The 13,623-nt window shown below is 45.2% G+C and overlaps 1 protein-coding gene across 2 annotated transcripts in view; it reads right to left on the reverse strand.

Moving 5' to 3' along the window:
* Positions 1 to 3,857, reverse strand: part of JCAD (junctional cadherin 5 associated) — a 64,062-nt gene extending 60,205 nt beyond the window's left edge. For both annotated transcript variants that reach the window (XM_061997512.1, XM_061997513.1), the window contains exon 1: positions 3,673 to 3,857. The gene's annotated coding sequence lies outside the window, so the exon portion shown is untranslated. The remainder of the gene's footprint in view (positions 1 to 3,672) is intronic.
* Positions 3,858 to 13,623: the final 9,766 nt, after the last annotated feature.

Below are 13,623 nucleotides of genomic sequence, written 5' to 3' on the forward strand. Positions count from 1 at the left end.
TATGATACACTTGTTAATTAGATGATCACACAGTATTTTGCAGAGGTCTCAGCTTTATCCCAGCTTTATCCCATGGTACAGGATGGACTGGCTTCACTGGAGAAAATGTTGCATGGAAGTTTGTTTTTTCCTTAGTATTCACAAAATAGAATCACAGAATCATTTTGGTTGGAAAAGACCTTTAAGATCATCAAGTCCACTGCAGTCCTGGTCTGTATTTACTATTCAAGTCTTCTTCTGAATAGAAATTACTGCTTTTCCCAGCACTGGGAGAATTTCAGTGGCCCACCTCCCTGTAATATCTGTGTGCTACACTGTGTCTCTGAGCTCTGGTCGGGGATGTGGTGATGCTTTAGCCACTGGAACAAAATGGAAATTGAGTGAAGAAATAGGTGTGTAATAAACCAGTTTGATGACACCAGTTTATCAGGGGTCTGGCCCTCCCTGCAGCAAGACCCATACCCACATCCACCTGTGAAAGTTTCACAGGTCCCACAGCCCTGTGCTTCAAGGTCATAATCTGAGACAAATGGGTGGCCAACAGACATAACTGGGGCCAGGGCTGTGTAAGAGTGCTCAGCATCAGGCAGGACTGGGCACACTGGGGGCAGAGCTCCCATCAACTCCCATGCTAGGAGCCAACATTAGTCACACACTATGGGACATCCAGACAGGAGGTCACACTGCACGGCTACTAGCTGCAGACTAGGGAAAGCCTCAGTGCCACCTGGCACAACAGACCCTGCAGGAACTGAGGCAGTTCTGCAAGGCAGCACTCCTATTCCCAAAAAAAGAGCCACGGTTGGGGCAGTTCAGGCTTCATGTCAGGCTCTGGCATGTCTCGGCTCTCCGTGTGGCTCACACCTTGGCACACATCTCCCTGCCCCACTCCTGAGCTCTTTGAGCCCCTGACTCTTCACTTGTACCATGCACTCCCTATGCCAGTCACATGCCATCCTTCAGCTATAGCATCCCAGTACCACCCCTCAGCCCAGCATTTGCAGGGTCCCTGACTGCCTCCTGGTTGTGTGAGGAAGGTGTCAAGAGTGTTTTTGTCCCTGCCTGCTTCTCCCTTTCCCAATCGCTCTGCCCTGCGCAGCGTTATAGAAAGTACCCAGCTTCATCCTGCTCCTGGAGCTGGGAATAGCCACAGAGAGTGAGCACAGGTAGCCTGGTACCTGCAGAGCTCTGGGGAGGCAGCAGAAGCAGCAGGAACTTGGTAGCACTGACTGGGTGCATAAGGAGCATTAGGGTCAGCACTGGGAGCTGCCGGGATGTTGGGCTGAGCTCGTTCATGTGAGAAGAAATCTCAGCAGATTTTGACTACTTGGCCCTAGCACATCCCCAATAAGTTGCTATTTTTTCCCTTCAAAGGCTAGCTCCAAGCCAAATTGGAGGAGATTTACAAAGGAAACAAAAATATCCCAGTCCTAACACAAAGCTGCCAGATTTCAGATCTCTACTCCAAAGTGCAGATGGATCAAAACTATCCAAAGAAAGGATCATCAGGTTCCCCCCTCCTTTTTCTTCCTTTCTTTTTTCTCCAATTGGACAACAATGCCTTTTTCCCTATGCTCATTCTTGGAAGTAGCTAGACAGTTTTGGCTGAAGTTTTCCAGAAAAGAACTTAGCCCAAGGCAGACAATCAAGTTGGAAGAACTCAGCTTAAATGGTTCGAGTCTGGCAAAGTTATAAGCAACTGCAAACGCGGTCTTATAGCAGGACACATGAGTAATCTTCATCACAGGAGCTGCATGCAATCCCACCTTTGACACATTCAAAGTTATAATGGCTGATGACGCTGTTCCATTCAGGTACGTCTTATCACGATTCAAATCTGTCACTTGGAAAAAAGCTTTAACTCAGTCATCCCACTGAGCCTTCCCACACCCCTTCCTACTCTAACAGCTCTTCCCATCTAACAACCGGTCGTACAGAAAAAACCCCACAGTTCCCTCGCCTCCAGTATTTGCATTTGAGCTTCGGCTTCTTGGATAGAGGCAGTTGATGCTAAAATTGGGATTGCTCTCTCAACTAATGTATTCAAAATTAATAAAAGGAAGAAAGCAACACACTCCTCTGGCAGGTTCCCATGCATATTTTCCACAAAAGTTCATTTTTTTTTCCACAAGAACAAATTGTGAGTATGTGGGGGATTTGCACTGAATCTTGATACGGAGCTTAGAATTCTTGGCACTGCTTGGGATGTTAGAATGACATCAGCTCTGTTTTCTATATTGAAATTTTATAGCTGCTGCCTGAGTGCCTCTCTTTGTTCTGCACATACTCTCTGTCCTCGGCGCTGCCCCTCTGCCACAGCGTGCTGTACACGGGTATCATGGAAGCCTGGGTGTTTGTACTCCCTCTAGCCCTGCTTGCCCCTGCCTGCGCCGGGCACTCAAGTGATAAAGCTGCATTTCTTCCTCCAGGACAAAGCAGCATTGTTGGCTGAAAGGCTGAGGGCACCTTTGCCAGCCTAGAGGCTTCCCTGCAGCAGGACAAGGGACCTGCTGTGCCAAGTAAGATCCTCCAGTTTCCTGTGGAGCAGCAGAGGGGTGGCATACGTGCTGCAGGGTGACACCAGCATGGGACAGCACAGAGTAGGGGAGGATGATTATTGCAGACAGGACACTGTGAAACCATCCTGTCTCACTCAAGGAAGGGAAAGGAGAGTGGAGAGAAGGGGAAGAGAGAAGGGAGCATCTCTGGGTGGAAGGCAAGACTTTCTCCAGCACTGGCAAGCAGCTGTTCAATGCTACCTTGACGTGGGGAAGTATATTCACATCCCCAACACGCTCCCACTGCCCAGTGCCTTGGGGCAGGGAAGGGCAGCACTTTTTCAAATTAAGCCAAAATCTGAGTAACAATATTTCTGTGTTACCTGGCAGCGTGACCCACTGTGTCTGAATACCACAGTACAGTAGGGCTGATTTGGTACTCAGGATCCCTCCTGAAGCATAGCTCAATGAGAAGTGAGAGTGTTGGGTCTGGGAGAGTTAATAGGCTCCAGCACTGGGAGTACAGTTCCACAGGCATTAGCACAGACATCACGCTTGTTTCCTGGATTTCAAATAAAATAAGGATTCAAGGAAAAGATGATGCTTTCCTACATCCCCTGAGACTTGGAAAGCAATAACAGCAAATAAAGGCAGTTAATTATCTGGCACACCACATCCCAACATTTGTGACAGCCCCGCTCCGCCGTTGCTGTAAGAGCCACGCTGGAACAGCATTAGCATATCCTCTGTAAACAGAGTCGATGCCATCCTCCAGCACAGCTTCAGCCTCCTGCACCGGGATTGCAGCAGCTGGACAAACCCAGGAGGGACCAACCTGACAGCCGACGGAATACCAGCTTTGCTTTAGCCTGGCTGGATGGCCACAGTGCATGGGTTTGTTATTTCCTACATTGCCAACATGCTCAGCCCCTCTAACGTATGGTGAAGAATTGCTGCTGTGTGCAAGATTATCATTTCATCGTTTTGCTGTCATCAGGAAATAGCCGCAAGATCAGATTAACAGTTAAAGATTGTGAAGCCATTTGCCAAACGCTTCTTACTCTATAAGCAACAACATTTTTACAACTGCATTTGCAGCAGCGTTCCTGCAGTCACATTTATATGCTCCTTTACAAGCACATGTAACCATATACAGAATAAAGCAAATCTTTACCTTGCGTGTCCAGAGAAGAGAGCCTGGGTTCCTCTCATGGATCAGAAGTAGGATGAAAAACAAACCAGGGAAAGACCCTTGAACGGATTCATCTGCTGAGAGTTGTCTAAATCCGAAGCCTGCTCCCGCTAGCAGCTCTAAGTTTGTGCTCTGAATAGAGGCTGTGTTATTTTAACCACAGGATTTCTGGTCATGGGGGAGGAGAGATGGATTAGGTACGTTTGCAATCTAATGCTTCACATTTACCTCAGCTGAAACAAACTACTTTAAGCCTGATGTAAATAAGTACTCTGCTAAGATATAAATTTCAAGATTCCACTAACCAATTATGCTTAAACTAACATACTAAATAACTGTGGAAAATTCCAGAGGAATAAGATAACATACTTTTGTGTTCTTTCCTAAATAAAAGGCATGTGTGGAATTTCATGCTAGATACTATGACAAGTGAGGGGCAGCAGATGAACTGTGCAAACCAACCTAGGTAAGGTGCTACACCTTGTAAAACAATATTCCTAACACCTGTTTTCAGGAGGCACTCCAGCAATTTGGGGGTTTCATGGCTTATAAAAAGTACAGATATGAGGGATTTGAATCTAATATTTCAAAAGAGCAAATAAAGTTCTTGAAGGTAATAAGGCAAGATTTTTAAAAGCCACGAGGTCTGTAGTTCTGTAGGACCACAGACATTAGCCAGATGATGACTGCCAACTCCAAAAGGGATGTAACTTCAATACCCTCATGGATTGCTGCAGAGATTGTTAAATGAAGGTGAAATATCGTACCCAGGACGTTGGTTGGGGTTTTTGTTGTTTAATCTGGCTCACATTCTGCCTTCATTTCCTGGTTTATGACACTTTGGTGCCACAGCTGCTGTGGTTGCAAAACATGGCTACAATCCAGGCTTTCAAGGCCACTTCACAGCTGATGGAAAAGAGATCTGTTAACTTTCTGAGAGGTATGATTTGTAAATAAACAGATTCTTAAACCGTGGGCTGAACTGAGGAAAAGAATTGGGTACAAAACAATAGAGGACAGGAGGAAAATTCCAATCTGTCTTTGACAGCAGAGGCTTCAAGAGCACAAATTTAATTCCATTTTTAATAAAACCTGGCTCTATAAATAACATTATCTTACACTTATGTAACACTCTTCATCCCAAAGCATTCCCTGGTGATTTGCAGATGTAATCACTCAGCCTGAAAACGGTGGGCAGATGGACCTCCTGCCCCAGCACAGAGGAGGAACTTCCCACCTTGGCACAGAGGACAGATCTCCTACCCTGGTGCAGAGGGTGGACCTGCTTCCCTGGCACAGAGGATGGATCATCCTGCCCTGGCACAGAGGATGGACCTCTCACTCTGTCTCAGAGGACAGCATCAGAGGACAGCCAGCGCAGCACGGTTGGCTTCCATGCATTGGCAGGAGCTGTCAGCTGCTGGGGCATCAGCTTCTTGTGCCACTCAGGTGCTGCTGGCTTACTCTGATGTACAGGTCTGGTTAAGAGCCTGTTGTGTAGCTCAGCCTGCAGGCCTGGGACATCTACAAGCATGCCAGCCTGCTCCACAGGGCTCAGGCAGAGCTCTCCCCAGTGCTTTTCTCAGCCTGGCTCACTTGAGCTTGGGTTTGTGCAGGGTAGGCAACTGCAATCCCAAGCATCAGTGCCACAGGCAGGGATGTACACCTGAGCTAGAAGCAAAATGTCCCCAAATTTGCCATCAACATGCCCCTGGCCCATCAAAGAACTTCACCTTCCACCAGCTGAACAGCTTGCTCCACTCCAGTTGGCTTTCTTTGACGTTACTGTAATTACCCTGAGATCAACTGCTCTGATTTTTCCCAGCTACAGGTTCTACCTCATCCTTGAATGGGAACTCACAAGGAAAGCAGGCATGAGAAATGCTTCCAGAGCAGGGTCAGAGGTTGCTACAGCCCTCCTGAGGGAAGCTCCCTCTGGAAAAGCCCAAATCCTGTTTGCAGAGATACTGGTACGACAGGCACCAGACCCACACAACAGCATTGCAAACTGCTGGAAAGGACTTTAGGAAGAAAACAACCAGTCTCCTTTCCTTGTGCTCCTTGCTCCACCTGGAAGGAGGATCTTTGCATGCACAAAGGAAGTTTCTGTGCTGCAGAGGGGTATATTTTTCACTTTTGCTGAGCTGGCTGTATAGGAAACAGCAGGAGGAAGAGAGGCCAGCAGAAACTGCTCTGCAGATTGACCTGAAAAGAGTCCATTTTTCCAGAGGAGCTAAAAAAAAAGTGGGAGGGGAGAAAGCACAAATGATTTTGTATTAAGTGAAAGCATTTGATCCTAATGCATGTTTATTTTTTCTAGTTTACCTCTTAGGTCAGACTGTACTCAATTTACAAAGAAATTGCACTTAAAAAACAATGTCGTGGAAAGGAAGAATTTCATTTCTAAAATGTCAAGGCAAGACATTTCAGTGTTCCACATTGCTTCTGTTTCTTTGGGATGTGGAGAACAAGAGTGACATAGGAATGGGTTTGGTATTGGTTTCCTTTCTCCTTCTAGACAAGTCAACGAGTTGGATCCAAATTCACACACCGGTTCCTTCAAGTTCATGGGGTTTTATACACACACACAAAAATCGCTCTGTCTGAAACCTGTGCCAGATTTGGGCTCTGACACAGCAGCCAGAATTTGGAAGTCAAACACCTGTCTGTTGAAGAAGTTTATTATTTTTCTCTTGTGCCTTGAGGCAGCTCAGACCTGTTCCCTGCTTGACACGTCCTCCTGCTGCAGTGCAGACCACAAACGTGCCCACTGCCTCCAAAACAAAGTCAGCTCCGCATACTTTCCTAGAGCTCTTTCCTTCTTCATCCAATCCTAACATTACAGATCTTAGCTGGAATGGCTCTTTCCCAAGTGTAAACAGCAACAAATTATTCCCTTTCTGTGAGAGCAACATTCCCTTTCAGCACCCTCTGTGCAACGCTGGGTATTTTGGCACCATAACGGTGGCAGGCTGAGGTCTGTAAGATGTGGTGCTCACCTGCCTTCCATTAAATCCTGCAGAACAAAGCACATCACATGCTAGGCCTGTTTAGGGATTCAGTTTTGCGTTTCAGTCAGTGCTTAGATGAACCAAGCACCAAATGAAAGAAAGTGTGAAGCACAATGAACTGTACAATGAAGTACAGTTCTGCAGAGGTAAGAACTCCTACACTGGCCTCCCCTTCTGAGATAACGGGATGAGGAATTCATGATAGATATTGTTGATGAGAAATTACATGTTTAAGGAACCTGAATAGTTGCCAATCTACTTTGTGTGTTTTCTCCCTTTTTTCCTAAAGTGAACTGAGAATTAGAGATAAAAAGTTTCTGTTTCTTTTGAATTACAAAACCACTTCTAGAAGTGATATTGACAATCCACCCCGTTAAAAGGTCTTCCATTAGGAACTACACAAAACTACAAGGTAGATATAGAGAATACAGGCTTTGGGGGATAAAAAGTCCACTGGGGATGGTAACAGACTACATTTTCACACCTCTGATCTGCAGTTTTCTCATCTGGAACTTAATTCTGTTGTAAAAGAAACCAAATGGAGTTTTTAATCAACATACCCCAGGAACTGAGGTCCTGAATCAGCCACTCTCAGTATCAAATATTATGAGACAAAAAATTGTGATGATTGCCAAAAACAAACCAAAAACTTACAAGAAAAATAGTTTATTTAAGCTTGATGTGACTCAAATTCTTTTTCTTTCTGGATTGCAGGGCTTGTTTCTATTCTTTTTATTTCTAACATTATGTATATCACAGCTGTCAGGGAACCAAACATCAGGACAACCTAAAACTGAACAAGTTAATTGCAGGTTAATCCAGGGAATTCCACCAAAGGGTTTCCCCTTAAATTGTATGCAGTCCTCAACTACTTGTCCAAGATTGTTGAGCACTCAGCTGGGGGCTCCAGGCCCCGTTGACTGGCACAGAAGGGGTGCTGGCAGCCATTGAGCCTATGTAGTCATTGCTTCCCCTCTCCAAACACAGCAGGTCTTGCCACTACCATGAAGAAATTGCACTCAACCCAGCAAGAAGCATCTTCCAGTTAATAGCACTGGAGCCTGGACTCTGGCTCAGAGTTATGTGGGACACTGCTCGATGCAAGCTGTCCCAAGCACCCACGAGGACGTGGCAGGTCCAGAAGACATGGAGTGGGGGTACCCTACTCCCCAGCCTAGCCCCAGGTCTGTTGAGCGTGAGCAGGCACATACTGGGATGTGCTTAGCATTGCAGCTGAGCATTGTAGCTAGGCCCTGCAGGCTTTTCCATGGCTTTGGCATGATGAACAAATTCAAACCAATCTCCTTCTGGAACAAGAACTGATGGAGGGAAGTTTAAGTTACACAGTTTACAACTGCCCCAACAATCAAACCTCTGAAGTTGTGTTGAAGGTTAGTACATGAGTACTGAGCAAAACCTGAAGTATAATATAAACTCACTGTCATGGTACAGGCTCTTCTTACCCTGCAGTGGTGGATCTCAAGGAGCTACAGAGTCTCTGCAGAGCAGCAAATAATTAAATGGCTGAAACACCAGGGACCAAGTATGGGCCAAGAACCTATTTGGACTTCAGCAGAAGTGTCTTGGCACACTCAGCTTGTGATGAGGAAAGCTGTGGTCACCTGCAGGCCTGGGATACCTCACATTTGTCTCAGGAAGGGTTCTGTAGCACTGCCCAGGGCTGCCTCTGCACAAAACTCAGTTTTAATTATTTGAATTGCCAATAACAGAGATATAAGCTTGCCCTGTATTTTCAGTTGCTCAGAGGTGGGTGGGAATTTGTGGTGTTTAGCAAGGCATTTTGGTTAACAAATTTAGAGACAATAATGATGATTAACTCCCCTCCATGGATGCTTAAGAGTATATGGTGAGTGTAGCTAAATTGGCCTCTCAGTTCAATGTATTCCTAACTTTCCTCCCATTCATACCTGTGTTTGATGATACTCCAAATCTGGGTTAACTGGCCCAGTGCAGGTATGGTTCAGTGGTTGCTTTTGCAAAGGAACACCCCGCTTGCAAAGATGGTGAAGCCAAAATAATTCAGCTGCTAGTAGTCTTCCCATATCTCCCTGCATGCCTAGCAGATGCTTTTTAAAGTACTTAACTAGGCAGGTACCACAGAAGAGCTCACCTTCTGGCAAGGTGATGAGTTTTAGGGGACCCACACAGGTGAGGGCAGCAGCATGACAGCACAGTAAGGTCAAAACAGTTTCTGGGGTGACTGCTGTCATCAAAACCAGACTGCTCCAGGGGCACTGCCTTTGATGCTAATCATCAGCATAAACTCTATGATGAAGATATAACCAAAGTGTCAATAGTATTGAGCAGATTATTGTTGTAATTTTCTGGATATCAAATGTTACAGTTTTGCAAAGGGCTTCCTTCAGTCAGTAGATCTCATTGGAAAATTCCTTTCTAGTTAGAAGTATTTAATTGTAATGTTACAAAAGAGGTATTATGATCTGATTATGTCTTATTTAAGCTTTCTTACCCTGTCTGCTCCTCTTCTACATCTCATCTCCAAGTCTTTTCTGGCTTGCTGTATGAGACGGAACGAGAAAGTCCATGTGGATGTCAGAAGGAAAGAACATGCATTTCATGAAGGGAGCCTTTGGATGAGATAGCTGAAAGCCAGGCTGCATAGACAACTGGATTGCACTGGCGACAACAAATGAAAATATTCAGAGCTGGTTTTGCTCAGCAATAGAGAAGTGCCAGCAGCAGTTCCCAGTGAGACCTTCCACTCTAGAAGATGATATCTTCTCCTCCAGTCCCACCAGATGGGCAGATACAATTGCTACTGCTAAATATGCCTTTGTTACAAGGTGACTTCAGGTCTTCTCAAGCATAAAAGATCCCAAGCGGCAGGCTCATCCGTCAGCAGAGAGCGTTTGCACTAGATAAGTGACTGCTGTAAACTGGAATTTCTGGTGTTATGGGAAATCTCTGCTGTTCCAGAGGGAGCTCATTGCATCTCCTGTAATGTTAATCATTCTCATTTTTATTGCAGAAAGGAAGATTACTTACTGTGACAATAAGGATCAAAAGCAATGGTAACCAAGTTCTGATTTATGAGATTAAGAGTTTTCTCTGCATTAACAAAGGAGTCACGTTCTTGAAGCCAGGTGTGTGTATCTTAAAGACTGTGTTACATAATGATACCCAAACCAAAGCAGTTTTTGGGGGCAGCAAGTAGTTTTAGGAGTGTCAGCTCTTGCTTTATTTTGTGACCAATGCCTCTTTCGACTCTCTTGTCTTATCTTGTACCCTCTGTAGCATTACCTGTTCTGCACGTGCAGTAGAAGCCACCGTGGAAGTGCTCATCCAAGCCAAGGAAGGACCAAGCTAGACTGGGGCAGTTGGAGGCCTCTTCTGCTTCTTGTGCTCCTTAATGAACTCCTTCACAATACAGACTATATTGGGTTGGTATGGAAAGGTTTTGGTACCGAGCAGAGGCTACAGGAGTGGCTTATCATAGAATCAATCATAGAACCATAGAATGGTAGGGGTTGGAAGGGATCTTTAGAGCCCATTCTCCCACAGCAGTGATGCCCCACATCTGCATGCACTGTGCCATTGTGCCCAGAGTGATGGGGTTATATACTCAGGATATTTGGAGCAACATGTTGCCAAGCTGTCTTTTATATAACAAATGTGAGCAGAAGTAGCACAAGAGCATGTAGCACAAGTGCAGCACTTCTACGGACTCAAAAGAAAAGTATGGTCACAATGATGCTCCCCACAGCTCACAGAATTCTTTCCCACAAACATGTCCACCTGCATTCAACGAGATAGGAGCAAAAAGCAGGGTCCTTTTTCAGCTGGAAGTGTAAGAGCACATTGTGGAGAAAATGTAGAAACAGCAGGCTGAGATGAAAGGAAATGGAGTTTGGAGCAGGAACCTCAGACATCCTGAAAATAGAGGCTAATGGGGAAAACACAGTTAGCAGAGCAATTTGCTGAAATTGTTGAAAATGTTGATTTTCAGGCAAAGTGTGTGATGGTTCTCGTTAAGTAATAACAATGGTACCTCTTTTCCTTCACACTTCTGAATGCAGGAGCCCAGGGATCTCTGGCAGGTCCCTATATCACAGACCACAAAACATGACACATTAAAGTGCCACATTGACAATGTCTGGTGATGGCTGCAGCTTGTCACTCTGCCATGAAAGCAAAATGCAGAGCTGGTCACCAGGAAGGGAGCTGCTCCTCGGGAAATGAAGCAATTGCTGCTAATGAAAGTTATGGTGGGTCTGACGTGAATTGGAGTCCTGTGGCCTCTGTGGCTCCTTGGCTATTTCCAGAGGATAATTCTTGACAATTTCTGCAAGGCAGGAGGCATCCAGGCAGTGGGGAAGGGAGTAAGTCCCTTTTTAATGCATCCAGAACTGCAGCCTTCATCTCAGAAAGCCTCTGTTCCCACACCTTGCCTTCAGTTACTTAGCTGAAACGATTTCTGTTACAATTAGCCAAACAGCTGCCCAGGCTGCAGTGTGAAAGCTTGCCTGAAGGAAATACAGAGCTCACTGAATAAACAGATAGGTGATGATTAAAATGCAGCACGTGTAGCATCACACCAGTGCTTGCCCCTCACACTGCTTGCACTGTGGCATTTACATTTTGCCTTTGTTTTCTGTGAGAGAAGTTATCCTGCATGTGATATTACAAGACTTGGGAAAAGATGCTTCACCAACCTGCTCACAAGCATTCTCCAAGCCTTCATCACTTGGAACCTAGCAGCCCTAGAGGAATTTGTTCAAAAGTTATAAAGTGTACATGGAAGATCCAACATTCTACTGAGCCCCGAAACCCTTTGCACTGCTCAGAGTGGGCAGCATGAGGTGGGACTGCCTCTGCCTCATCACAGTCATACCAGCCCTGAGGCTGTTTCCTCACAGAGAAGTCAGGTCCTTCCCTAGACCACCCTGGGGAAATGCACAAAAGGCTCCTAAGGAACTGCAAGGTCTGCTTTGAGCTGTTTGGGTTGGGTTTTTTTTTGTCTAAAGCAAGGCAGCTAAGCCAAGGCCAAATCTTGTACTTTCCAGACAAGTAAGAGGTCTGGATAATATACTTTGTCTCAGATATCAGGATTTGATCCCCAGATATATTGCAGACTCCCTGTATCATTTTGGCAAGTCACTTTGTGATAGATTTTCATACACTTGGCACTAAAGCCAAGTTGTTACAATAACTATATAAGGCAAGATCCCCAGAAGAGCTCATTTCCCTTTGTCCAGAATTCTTTGGAAGAATTAGCCCATTATTTTACTTACTAAATTGGAGCCCAGCTCTTCTGAAAACCTGTCCATGCTTAGCAGCCCCGAGTTCTTAAGAAACTCTGTCCCCACACCTCTCTGCCTCCATGCCCATCTGCACGTTGAAAGAAACAGTCTTTCCTTGCAGCCTGTCATCTGGCTTTTCTCTTCCAACCATGAGTTCCTGCTGGTGAGACCTCTCTCATATGAGGTATCCCAACATCCCTGACACAGCAGGGCACGAACCTCTGACACACACCTGCCTATCCCTGTTACACAAATATGCATCACTGGTAACAGGAATCAAACAAGCAAGCTGCACAGAGGAAAGACACTAAACAAGGAAATAAAACACCATGTTAGATTCCTCTTTGATGTACTTTAATCTGCTTTCTCTTGTAAGGTCCTATTTCTGCTTTGTATATTTGGAGGATTAGAAGGCACATTTTCTGGGAACAGCAGTGTAAATCCTCTTCAGGTTTTTAATGACAAAGATGAGTAAGGATGAGCATGCTCTGTCAAGAGTGAGCATCAGAAAGAGCAAACATCAGGACTTTCCAGGAAGAATAAAGACACTGAACTTAAGGTCAGAGCAAACTGAACTACACTCAGTTTTATGGCCACAGTAATTCTGCTAGATTTTTTTCTCTGAAACTAGTGTTTAGCACAGGATTTCTCAGATGCCTGAACTGCTCCTTGGAGCTACGGAAACTTAGTCACAAGCTACAAAGGTAGTTGTACTTAAATTATAGTCTACCCTTAGCAGATCAAAAATCATTCCTATCTCTTCATATTCCAGAAAACCAAGCTTCACATCATCAGTGTGGGCCACTCTGTGATTGGCAGTGCACAAGTGTTTAGAGATGATGCAGGAAAACAAGGATATTTTTTGCAAAGTTCTGATAATTGGACTCAGATTTGCACAAAGACTGAAGAGCTCACACAGCCACCTCACCCACCAGAAATTACGAGAAAGAATGATAACATTAAGGACAATAATGCAGAAGCTGGGAGATGAGTTCCCAGCTCCATCCTTCATGGATAAAACTTACAGGGCTGAGGAGGTGATATTTTTGAAATCTTGAGTTCCTTGTAGAAAGCTGCAAGTGCCAGTGTTTCCTTCTAAAGCCAGGGCATTTGGCATTTCCAATCCTGCTCTGAGGGCACCTCTGTTGGCCCTGCAGACTGTGCTGGGGATGTACCTGCACTAGCTGCTGGGGAGTTTACAGTGAAGCCCTTTCTCATGGCCTGCTGTTTCTACCTGCCCAAGCAAGTCACAAAGCTCACAGGAGGCCACAAGTCATATTCTGGGCACTGATCAGCTCAGTATGGAGAAAGCACCCCAAAAAGATTAAAGGACTCCCAGACAGTTACAGAGACCCAGTGAAATCTCCCACCAAATTAAAGGGTTTATGAAGACATGAGTAGAACACTTACCTGAGCACAAACTAGGTGCAAATATCTTTAGCTGAATGCATTACCCTCTCATACAGATGGTCCTGAGTTGGAAGCTGGCATATATTAAGTAATGAAACAGGTGGATGTCTTTCCTTAACACCCCATTAGCAATGCATTTCAGATCTCTACAAAAAGAAAAGCAATGTCAGACTGTGCTGGGCTGTACCCAGGGAGTGGCCTGGATACAGAGTCTTTCACTTTTAGATAGT

The sequence above is a fragment of the Colius striatus genome, chromosome 5 (assembly GCF_028858725.1).
Source record: "Colius striatus isolate bColStr4 chromosome 5, bColStr4.1.hap1, whole genome shotgun sequence".
Taxonomy (NCBI): Eukaryota; Metazoa; Chordata; class Aves; order Coliiformes; family Coliidae; genus Colius; species Colius striatus.